The following is an 11574-nucleotide window of genomic DNA, read 5'->3' as shown; positions in this document are numbered from 1 at the left end:
CTTCACAGTTTCAGTTCTAGGGAAAACTGGACATAACTTCATTTGGGTTTCATTCTGTTTGCTGGTTCATATATTGGCTCATTTTCTTTGCTTCTGTTTTTGCTTAAATTGTTTTCTTTTTTTTTTCTTTTAAATTTTCTTTCTTGCTTTTCTTCCTCATTCTTGGATACTGAAGGAGAAAAAATATTTTTATTTTCATATATTTTACTTTCTTATTTTTTAATTTTTAATTTTATTTCATTTTATTTCATTTTATTCTATTTTATTATATGAATTTTTTTTTAATTTTTAAGTATTTTTTCTTACTTTATTTTATCTTTTCCTTTTCTGTGTTCTGTCTACCTTCCTTCAACAAGCAGACCAAAAATGCACCAAGGATCTAGCTTCCTTTATTTGATTTTTTGTTTTCTTTTTAATTTTTTTATTTTAATTTTTTATTTTATTATTATTTTTTCTTCCTACAAAATGACAAAATGAAGGAATTTAACCCCAAAAAAGGAACAGGAAGAAATCACAGCCAGGGGCTTAATCAACACAGATACAATCAATATGTCTGAACTAGAATTTAGAACCACAATAATAAGAATGCTAGTCGGGGTAGGAAAAAAGCATAGGATCCCTTTTTATGGAGATAAAAGAAAATCTAGTCAGGACAAAATTAAAAATGCTATAACCAAGATGAAATCTCGAATGTATGCCACAACCCCAAGGATGAATGAAGCAGACCAGTGAATCAGCGATTTAGAAAACAAACTTACGGAGAATGGAGCTGTAAAAAAGAGGGAAACATTAAAGAGGTTAGAGCGGTAGAGAGCCAAAGCATAAGAGACTCTTAAAAACTGAGAACTGAGGGTTGATGGGGGGTGGGAGGGAGAGGAGGGTGGATGATGGGTATTGAGGAGGGCACCTTTTGGGATGAGCACTGGGTGTTGTATGGAAACCAATTTGACAATAAACTTCATATATTGAAAAAAAAGAGGGAAACAAAAGCAAAAGATCATGATGTGAGACTTAGAGTACTCAGTGACTTATTAAAAAGAACATCTGAATCATAGAAGTCCCAGAAGATGAAGAGAGAGAGAAAAAAGGGCAGAAGGTTAGTGTGAGCAAATTATAGTGGAAAACTTTCCTATCCAGTGGAAGGACACAGACATGAAAATCCAAGAGCACAGAGAACTCCATTTAGATTCGACAAACACTGACCATGAATAAGGCATATCTTAGTCAAATTCAGAAAATACACAGATAAGGCAAGAATACTGAAAGCAGCAAGGGAAATTAAAAAGTCCTTAACCTTGAAAAGACAGATCAGGTTCACAGCAGACCTATCCACAGCAACTTGGCAGGCCAGAAAGGAATGTCAGGATACACATAAATGTACTGAATCAGAAAAATATGCAGCCAAGAATTCATTATCCAGCAAGGCAGTTATTCAAAATAGAAAAAGAGATGAAGAGTTTTCCAGACACACAAAAACTATAGGAGTTTGGGAACACTAAGCAAGCCCTGCAAGAAATTTAAAACGGGGACATTTGATCAGTAAAAAGACAAAGCAAAACAAAAAAGAACAAAAACAACAAAGACTAGAAAGGACCAGAGAACATCACCGGAAACACCAATTCAACAGACAACACAATGGCACTAAAATCATATATTTCAGTATTCACTCTAAATGTCAATGAACTAGATCCTAATAAAAAGATATATGGTATCAGAATGAATAAGAAAACAAGACTCATCTATATGCTGCTTACAAGAGACTCATATTAGACCTCAAAACACCTGCAAATTGTAAGTAAGTGGATGGAGAAACATCTATCATGCTAATGGTCATCAAAAGAAAGGGGGAGTAGCCATATTTATGTCAAACAAACTAGATTTTAAAATAAATACTGTAACAAGAGATGAAGAAGGGTGTTATATCATAATTAAGGGGTCTATCTGCCAAGATCTAACAATTGCAAATATTAATGCCCCAATATGAAAGAACCCAAATATAGAAATCAATTAATTGTAAACGTAAAGAAACTCATTTCTAATAACATCATGATAGTAGGAGACTTCAACACCCCACTTACAGCAACAGACAGATCATCTAAGCCAAAAATCAATAAGGTAGCAATGGCTTTGAATGACACACTGAACCAGATGGACTCAACAGATATATTCAGAATGTTTCATCCCAAAGCAACAGAATACACATTCTTCTCAAGTGCACATGGGACATTCTCCAGAATAGATCACATAATGGGACACAAATCAGCCCTCAACAAGGACAAAAAGATCGAGATCGTGCCTTGCATATTTTAAGACCACAACACTATTAAAGTCAAAATCAACCACAGGAAAAAGTTTGGAAAGATCATGAATGCTTGGATATTAAAGAACATCCTATTAAAGAATGAATGAGTCAACCAAGAAGTTAAAGAGAAAATTAAAAAGTACATGGAAAACAGTGAAAATGAAAACACAACATCCCCAAACCTCTGGGATGAAGCAAGGGCTGTCATAAGAGGGAAATTATAGCAATCCAAGCCTTCCTAAAGGAAGAAAGGTCTCAAATACACAATCTAAGAGTACACCTAAAAGAGCTGGAAAAAGAACAGCAAACAAAGTCCAAAAACAGAAGAGGGGAAATAATAAAGATTGGAGCAAAAATCAATGATATCTAAAAAGAAACAGAAAACAAAATAAACAAACAAAAAAAAATAGGAGCTGGATTTTTAAAGAATTAACAAACCTGATAAACCCCTAATCAGATTCATCAAAAAGAAAAAGGAAAGGACCCAAATAAAAAAAATCACGAATGAAAAAGCAGATTACGAATTCCAACACTGCAGGAATACAAACAATTATAAGAGAATATTATGAGCAACTATATGCCAACAAATTGGGCAGTGTGAAAGAAAGTGACACATTCCCAGAGATATATAAACGACCAAAATGAAACAGGAAGAAATAGAAAATTTGAGAAGACCCATTGCCAGTAAAGAAATTGAATAATCAAAAATCTCCCAAAAAACAAGAGACCAGGGCCAGATTGCTCTCCAGGGGAATTCTACAAATATTTAAAGAAGACTTAACATCTATTCTTTTGAAGATGTTCCAAAAAAAAGAAAAAAAAAGAAAAAAAAGAAAAGAAAATAGAAAGAAAGAAAGAAAGAAAGAAAGAAAGAAAAGAAAGAAGAGAAAGAAATGGAAAGAAAACTTCCAGACTCATTCTACAAGGCCAACATTACATTGATTCCAAAACCAGACAAATCCCCACAGAAAGGAGAGTTACAGACCAATTTCCCTAAAGAACATGTATGCAAAAATTCTCAACAAGATACTAGCAAACCAAATACAACATTTAAATAATTATTCACCACAATCAAGTGGGACTTATTCCTGGGATATAGGGCTGGTTCAAAATCCACAAATCAATGAATGTGATACATCACATAATAAAAGAAAGGATAAGAGCCACATGACCCTCTCAATAGGTGCTGAAAAAGCATTTGGCAAAATACAGCATCCTTTCTTTATAAAAACCCTAAAGAAAGTTGGGATAAAAAGATCATACCTCAAGATCATAAAGGCCATATATGAAAGACCCACTGCTAATAGCATCCTCAATGGGGAAAAAGAGTTTTCCCCCTAAGGTCAGGAACATGACAAGGATGTCTACTCTCACCACTGTTATTCAACATAGTGTTGGAAGTCCTAGCCTCAGAAATAAGACAACACAAAGAAACAAAAGGCATGCAAAGTGGCAAGGAGGACGTCAAATGTACACTCTTCACAGATGACATGATACTTTATGTGGAAAACCCAAAAGACTCCACCAAAAAGCTGCTGCAACTGATCTGTGAATTCAGGAAAGCTGCAGAATATAAAATCAATATACAGAAATCAGTTGCATTTCTATACATCAATAATGAAGCAGCAGAAAGAGAAATCAAGGAATTGATCCCATTTATAACTGCACCGAAAAACATAAAATACCTGGAATAAACCTAATGAAGAGGTGAAAAATCTATACACTGAAAACTATACAAAGTTTATGAAAGTAATTGAAGACAGCACACACACATACAAATGGAAAAACATTCCATGTTCATGGATTGGAAGAACAAATGTTGTTAAAATGTTGATACTACCCAAAGCAATCTACTTATTCAATGCATCCCCAACCAAAATTGCACCAGCATTCTTCTCAAAGCTAGAACAAACAATCCTAACATTTGTATGGAACCAGAAAAGACCCTGGATAGTCAAAGCAATTCTGAAAAAGAAAACCAAAGCTGTAAGCATCATAATTCTGGACATTCAAGCTGTATTACGAATCTGTAATCATCAAGACAGTATGGTAGTAGCACAAGAACTGACACATAGATCAATGGAACACAACAGACAACCCAGAGATGGACCCACAAAAATGTATGGCCAACTAATCTTTGACAATGCAGTAAAGGATATCCAATGGAAAACACCATCTCTTCAGCAAATGGTGGTAGGAAAACTGGACAACATTCAGAAGAATGAATGGTGACCACCTTCTTACATCATACACAAAATAAACTCAAAATGGATGAAAGACCTAAATGTAAGGCAGAAAGCCATCAAAATCCTAGAGGAGAAAACAGGCAACAACCCCTCCGACCTCAGCCACAGCAACTTCTTACTTGACATGTCTCTGGAGGCAAGGTAAACAAAAGCAAAATTTAACTATTAGGACCTCATCAAGATTAAAAGCTTCTGCACAGTGAAGGAAACAATCAGCAAAACTAAAAGGCAACTGGTGGAATGGGAAAAGAAATTTGCAAATGACATATCGGATAAAGGGTTAGTATCCAAAATCTATAAAGAACTTCTCAAACTCAACACCCAAAAAACAAATAATCCAGTGAAGAAATGGGAAAAAGACACGAATAGACACTTCTCCAAAGACATCTAGATGGCCAACCGACACATGAAAAAATGCTCAACATCACTCACCATCAGGGAAATCCAAATCAAAACCACAATGAGATACCACCTCACACCTGTCAGAATGGCTCACATTAACAAGTCAGGCAACAACAGATGTTGGCGAGGATGTGGAGAAAGAGGAGCCCTTTTGCACTGCTGGTGGGAATGCAAACTGGTGCAGCCACTCTGGAAAAAATATGGACGTTCTTCAAAAAATTAAGTATAGAACTGCACTATGACCCAGCAATTGCACTAATAGATATCTATCCAAAGGATATAGGAGTGCTGATTTGAAGGGGCATATGCACCCCAATGTTTACAATGTCCATTGACAATAGACAAAGTATGGATATACCTCAAATGTCCATTGACTGATGAATGGATAAAAAAGATGTAGTGTATATATACCATGGAATATTACTCAGCAATCAAAAAGAATGAGATCTTTCCATTTGCAACAACAATGGATGGAACTAGAGTGTATCATGCTAACTGAAATACGTCAGTCAGGTAAAGACAAATATATGATTTCTCTCACGTAGAGTTTAAGATACAAAACAGATGAACATAAGGGAAGTGAAGCAAAAATAATATAAAAACAGAGAGGGAAACAAACGTAAGAGTCTCTTAAATACAGAGAACTAACTTAATACAGAGGGTTGCTGGAGGGCTGTTGTGTGGGGGGATGGGCTAAATGGGTGATGGGCAATAAGGAGGGTACTTATTGGGATGAGCAGTGGGTGTTATATGTAAGCGATGAATCACTAAATTCTATTCCTGAAATTATTATTACACTATATGTTAACTAACTTGGATTTTTTTTTAATTTTTTTTTCAACGTTTTTTATTTATTTTTGGGACAGAGAGAGACAGAGCATGAACGGGGGAGGGGCAGAGAGAGAGGGAGACACAGAATCGGAAACAGGCTCCAGGCTCCGAGCCATCAGCCCAGAGCCTGACGCGGGGCTCGAACTCACAGACCGCGAGATCGTGACCTGGCTGAAGTCGGACGCTTAACCGACTGCACCACCCAGGCGCCCCACTTGGATTTTTTTTTAAGAGCAATAGATACATCGACATTTTTAAAAAGTCCATATTCTAGTTCAGTTCTGTTCAGTAGAAACAAAATGGGGACTATATATGTAATTTTAAATGTTCTATTAGTCATATTTAACAAAAAGAAAAAATATATATAAATGCATCTTCTTGCCATTATGCTTAGCACACTGTATTGCAGGGGTCCAATTGCACACTTGCTACTTACATATGTTTTTGCCTAGCTTACCACTGCAAGCTCTTTAAGGGAAGGGTAGCTCCACTCATTTGTGTACCTCTAGAGCCTGGCACAGGACCAAACACATAATTCAATCTCAATATTTATTTAAAGAAGGAAGAAAGAGAAGGATTTCAAGGAAGAGAGTAGGAAAATGAAAGCAGTGAGGGAAGGAAGGCACGAAAAAAGGATGGGTATTACTTGTTTGTTTTTCGTGACAAGGTTTGTTTGAAATTCAAAATGCATTTTTCCTAAGAAACAGTATTATAATAGCTCAGCACTGGAATTAGACCACAAAATTTAGTTCACATAATTTAAAACTTGGTTCACAAAATGTTTTTTTAATAGTATAATTTATATATGATGTTGCGGTTATGTTTACATCGTTAGCCATGTGAGAAAATAGGTCTTGAAAAATTGATTCATAAAAGCATTAAATACAACTTTGACCCTTAGGCAAATACGTTCTGAGCATGAAATGTCTGATTAACAGAAGGATATTTTGGAATGCACTTTGTTTATAATTTGCATTCAGTAAGGTAAACATAAAAGTGGCTCCTCATAGAAAAAAGAAGCTATTTGGGGCACTTGGGTGGCTCAGTGGGTTAGGCATCCGACTTCGGCTCAGGTCATGATCTCAAGTTCGTGAGTACAAGTCCCACACTAGGCTCTCTACTGTCAGCACAGAGCCCACTTTGGATCCTCTGTCTCCCTCTCTCTCTCTCTCCGCCCCTCATTTGCTCTATCTCTCTGTCAAAAATAAATAAATATTAAAAAGAGAGAAACTATTCAACTACATGTGAGGAACAGGATTGAGACTCATCACTGGTTTTAAACTTAAGATTGATAAAATGCTGTAAGGAGCCTTGAGAGAAATGATTAGGGTAGTATATACAAAGATGTTTCATTTTCACTAGGGAACATATTTCCTATTTATTGCAACATGTAATCATATGCTTTCTTGTTAACGTTTGGAAATAAACTTTGCCAACATGACAGAGTGATAAACCAATCACTTAGAGTTATCCTCTAAGGCTTTGTGGGTTTACAAGGTAGAATATACTTCTCAAATCCAGAGAAGGTAAAAACATAAAGAACAAAATATTTGAGTTGTTTGGATCACATTTCTTTTCCCTTCATGCTAGTGATATTGGGGCCTTGATAGATAGTTCTCTTTAAAATATATACAATATGGAATTAAGTATAATATATAATATGGAATTAATGTTCATGTTTATCACCGGTATCTGAGCCTGAGTAGCTATGTCGTTTTGGATAGCTTAAGATAGATAATTTAGCTTAAGATAGATAATTATCTATCTTGAGATAGATAATTCAGCATGTAAAACAGAGGATTTTAAAAAATTAATATTACGTATCTCACAATGTGAGACAGTGTTTGAATCTTACCCAGCTAGTTCCAACATTAATTCTGGATAAAGATGATATAAAAATGAGAAAAAACCACTTCTCTCATGTGACAGGTGACAGTGCCCCAGTTTTTGCTGTCTGCCATCACAGTTGCTTCCAAGAAATTGAGAACCTAGCTATTTACAACAACAATCTTCACATTCACATAAGAGAAACATATCATGGGAGGAATCCTCAAATGTTTCTCCCGTGAAAGTTCCACATATAGTAACTATGGTCTTTTGCCCGCGTTCATTATGTAAAGAGCAGGGAGCATAAATATCCTATATATGCATACCAATGTTAGGAAAAAAAAAAAAGTAAAACAATCTTAAGACAATGGGTAGCAAGTACTGTGGTGTATCAGTCAGGATTCCAGGTGATTCCCAGAGGACAGTTCTTGACATTTCTTTGTCCAGTGATGATGGTAAAGGGAGCAGTGCAGTGGCCATGGCCTGAAAATGCCTGGGTGGTCAGAGCTTATGTCCCCAGGCAAATCACAAAGCCCAGCAGAGGCAGGAACAACAGGTGAAGAAATTTTGGATGGTAGAGTGAGGGAAGAGATCACAAACATCAGGGTGTAAGCTCCAAGAGGTGAGGGGTATAGTTCACCCAACTCATCTTCTACTTCTTTATACAGCCTAGGAGGGCAGAACCACCACAGTCCTGGGGCAGCTGTTCTCAGACTGAGCCAATATACAAAGCAAGTAGAGTCAACTGGTACAAGAGGTAAATAGTATCAGATGCTGGGATGAGCCTCCAAGAGACCACTCATCTTTGGGACTGAGAAACTCCTTTCACCAGCTACGGAGACCAATGACTGCTGACCTCCCTCAGTCTGGTTCCTAGCTAAAAATTTTCTTCAACTGAAGGAAGCTGCCTCAGCCAGACCCTGCTCCTTCTCTGAAAGCAACCCACATGCAAGGGATGGCTGCCACATATGGAGGTCCACAGTCTGTGTCCACTCAACTCCATTGAGAAGGCATCTCGAAAGGCATACATCAGCTCAAGGGTTAATGGTGGGATTGTCTGAGAGCACGGTGGTGACTCCATGATAGTTCTACCTCTCTGTATGCCCACCCTAATTTCTTCATTCTCCAACAAGCCACGTGTACTTCAACTCAGAGTCTGTTTCATGGGAAACCTGACCTATGAAGGGAAATGGTGGTTACTAACTGGCACCTGCATGATGGCGGATGAAACACTGTACATAGTCTTTTTTCTTAATAGTTCAAGAGGCTTTACTGAGTACAGTGCAAGCTATAGCATGAAGAAGAAACAATCATTTAAAAACACCAGAGACCCTTACATACCAAAGGTTAAGAAAGAAATCAAGATTCCTGTTGAGCTGAGCTGTGCCTGGGATGAAGAATAGGACCATTCACTTCGATCCTTGGGTGCTTGGTATTTCCACTGGATGTAGTCAAAGATGCCTCACTATCTACTGATAGAGGCTCTCCAGCAGCTCCAGTGACTCCCCAGAGACAGACTGTGTATTCATTGATTGAAGAGCCCTTCTCTAGGGCATGAGTTCTCCTATTCTTATTGAAAATATCACTCCCAGTGAAACAGAGAACACCACAGTAATATTGATCCTTGGGTATCAACCTTGTATCAATTCTCCTGTATCTATACTCCTTTTCATCATTTTTACTGGGAAGCTAGAAAACACTCATGAACTTTGTTTTACCTTTTGACAGAGTACTTGTAATAAAATGGACCTTCTATAACTGCTCCATAACACAATGTAACAGCTTTGGCTGTTTGGTTGATTCAGAGGTAAAGCTTGGATGGGTCAGAAGGACATCCATATCATCAATGAACTCTTCACCTCTTCTGAAACTGCCACAGACTATTATAACATATTCAGGATCCACTTTTTTTTTTCTTGAGAGAGAGTGCAAGCAGGCAAAGGATAGACACACACGCGCGCATGCGCGCACACACACACACACACACACACACACACACACACACACACACACAGAGAGAGACAGAGAGAGACAAGAGAATCCCAAGCAGGTTCTGCACTGTCAGCGCACTCACAGGCCATGAGATCATGACCTGAGCCAAAATCAAGAGTCAGATGCTTAACTGACTGAGCCACCCAGGCACCCCTCAGAATCCACTTCTTAAACTTCAAGTACTACAATGTCTTGCGTTTGTAACATCTCTTCAGGATAAATTCTTTTCTCAAACTCCTCAAAATATTTCAGGCCAATTCACTGATCATGGTTCAACTAATTTTCATTTTTTTTCCCGAGACCTTCTAATGTTTAAATTCTTTCATCTATAAACTTCCTTGCAGCAGATGGACCAATGCCACCAACCCGAGTCAGTAAATTGATAGATGAACTCATATCATCCTACTGAATCTTCTCCAGCTTTTACAATTTTTCAGTCACTAAAACGTATCAATCTTGTCAGCAATTTTTGTTACTACTTCAGGCAATTTCTTAGCTTCTGCTCCACTCTTTACTTTGTACGGATATTTGCTTTCACAGATGCTACTTTTCGGTAAGCATTGTACTTATGGATGGCCTGGTTCACCTTCTTCTCAAAGTCTGCAAGTTCTGTGAGCATGTTGGTGACTCCCCCACTAAGCATCTCCTGTGGTGCCTTTCATTTGCTCATGGTGGCTTGCCCCAAGGACTACTGAGTGCTCAGAGCCAGGCACTGGTCCCCTCCACCAGGCTTGAAGGACTTGCGGAGTTGGGGCAGGACCAACCCAGCTCTGGAAAAGCCACAGTAACCTACTGAACAATGGCTGCCTCTAAACACTGTGCATATCCTTGTTATTGATCAAAATAGACAAGTATTAATGATAACACCACTGACTACCAATTTCTGCTTTTTATAAGGTCCAACTTTCTCTTTAAAAAAATGTTTTATTTTTGAGAGAGAGAGAGCACAAGTGGGCGAGGTGCAGAGAGAGAGGGGGACAGAGGATCTGAAGGGGGCTTTGCACTGACAGAAGCAAGCCCATGTGGGGTGTGAACTCATGAATTGCAAGATCATGACCTGAGTCAAAGTCAGCCACTCAACCGAGCCACCCAAGTGCCCCCAACTTTCTCCTTTTGCAGAAGAGACAATTAAGGCCTAGAAACAAAAATAATAATTTTTTAACCTCACCAATTAAAGAACTAGAACTTTTTTTTTCACTTGAAAACTTCTCTCAATAATGTTTTCTTGAATAGAGGTTCTCAAATCTAACTTTGCATCAGAATCACAGACCAGAGTTTTTGTTTGTTTGTTTTATTTGTGAGAGAGAGAGTGAGTGCATGTAAGCACAAAAGAGGGGAAGACAAAGAGAGAGAGAAAGAATCTTAAGCAGGTTCCCCACTCAGCGCAGAGCCTGATTCGGGGCTCCATTCCATGACCCTGGGATCACGACCTGAACCAAAATCGAGTTGGGCACACAACCAACTGAGCCACCCAGGGGCTCCCAGACCAGAGCTTTGTAGTTTGATTGTTATTTTGTTGTAATAAAGATTTCTAGGCCCACCCCAAACATACTGAATGAGAATCTGTTGTGAAGGTTTCCACCAGAGTTTATACTTTTTATAAGTTACAAATAGTTCAGATCAGATAAGTTTGGGAAATGTGATACAGAGAGACTATGCCTACAGAGTTACAGTAGTTTTCTAGGGCTTTCTTGACAAAGCACCACATAGTAAGCAGCTTCAACATCAAAAATGTATTGTCTTGCAGTTCTGAGACCTAGAAGTTTGAGATGAAGAATTCTGCAAGGACTCCTCATGAGGGCTGTGAGGGAGAATCTCTTCCATACCTTTCCTCTAAGCTTCTAGAGGTTCGAAGGTACCGTCCCCTGCACATCTGTCTGTGTCCAAATATCCCTTTGTTATAAGGACACAGTCACAGTGCACCAGAAGCCAATCTTAGTCCAGTATAACTTCTTTTTTAAATAACTACATCTG

The 11574-nt window shown here is 38.0% G+C and overlaps 1 pseudogene; it reads right to left on the bottom strand.

The window, feature by feature from the left end:
- Positions 1 to 9760: 9760 nt before the first annotated feature.
- On the bottom strand, positions 9761 to 10270 carry LOC121014593 (DNA polymerase beta-like; annotated as a pseudogene).
- Between the last annotated feature and the right edge of the window lie 1304 nt (positions 10271 to 11574).

This window comes from Herpailurus yagouaroundi, unplaced genomic scaffold, assembly GCF_014898765.1.
Source record: "Herpailurus yagouaroundi ecotype Mexico unplaced genomic scaffold, PumYag 203, whole genome shotgun sequence".
Classification (NCBI taxonomy): Eukaryota; Metazoa; Chordata; class Mammalia; order Carnivora; family Felidae; genus Herpailurus; species Herpailurus yagouaroundi.
The sequence above is the reverse complement of the archived record's forward strand: the minus strand, read 5'-3'. Positions and strand labels throughout refer to the sequence as shown.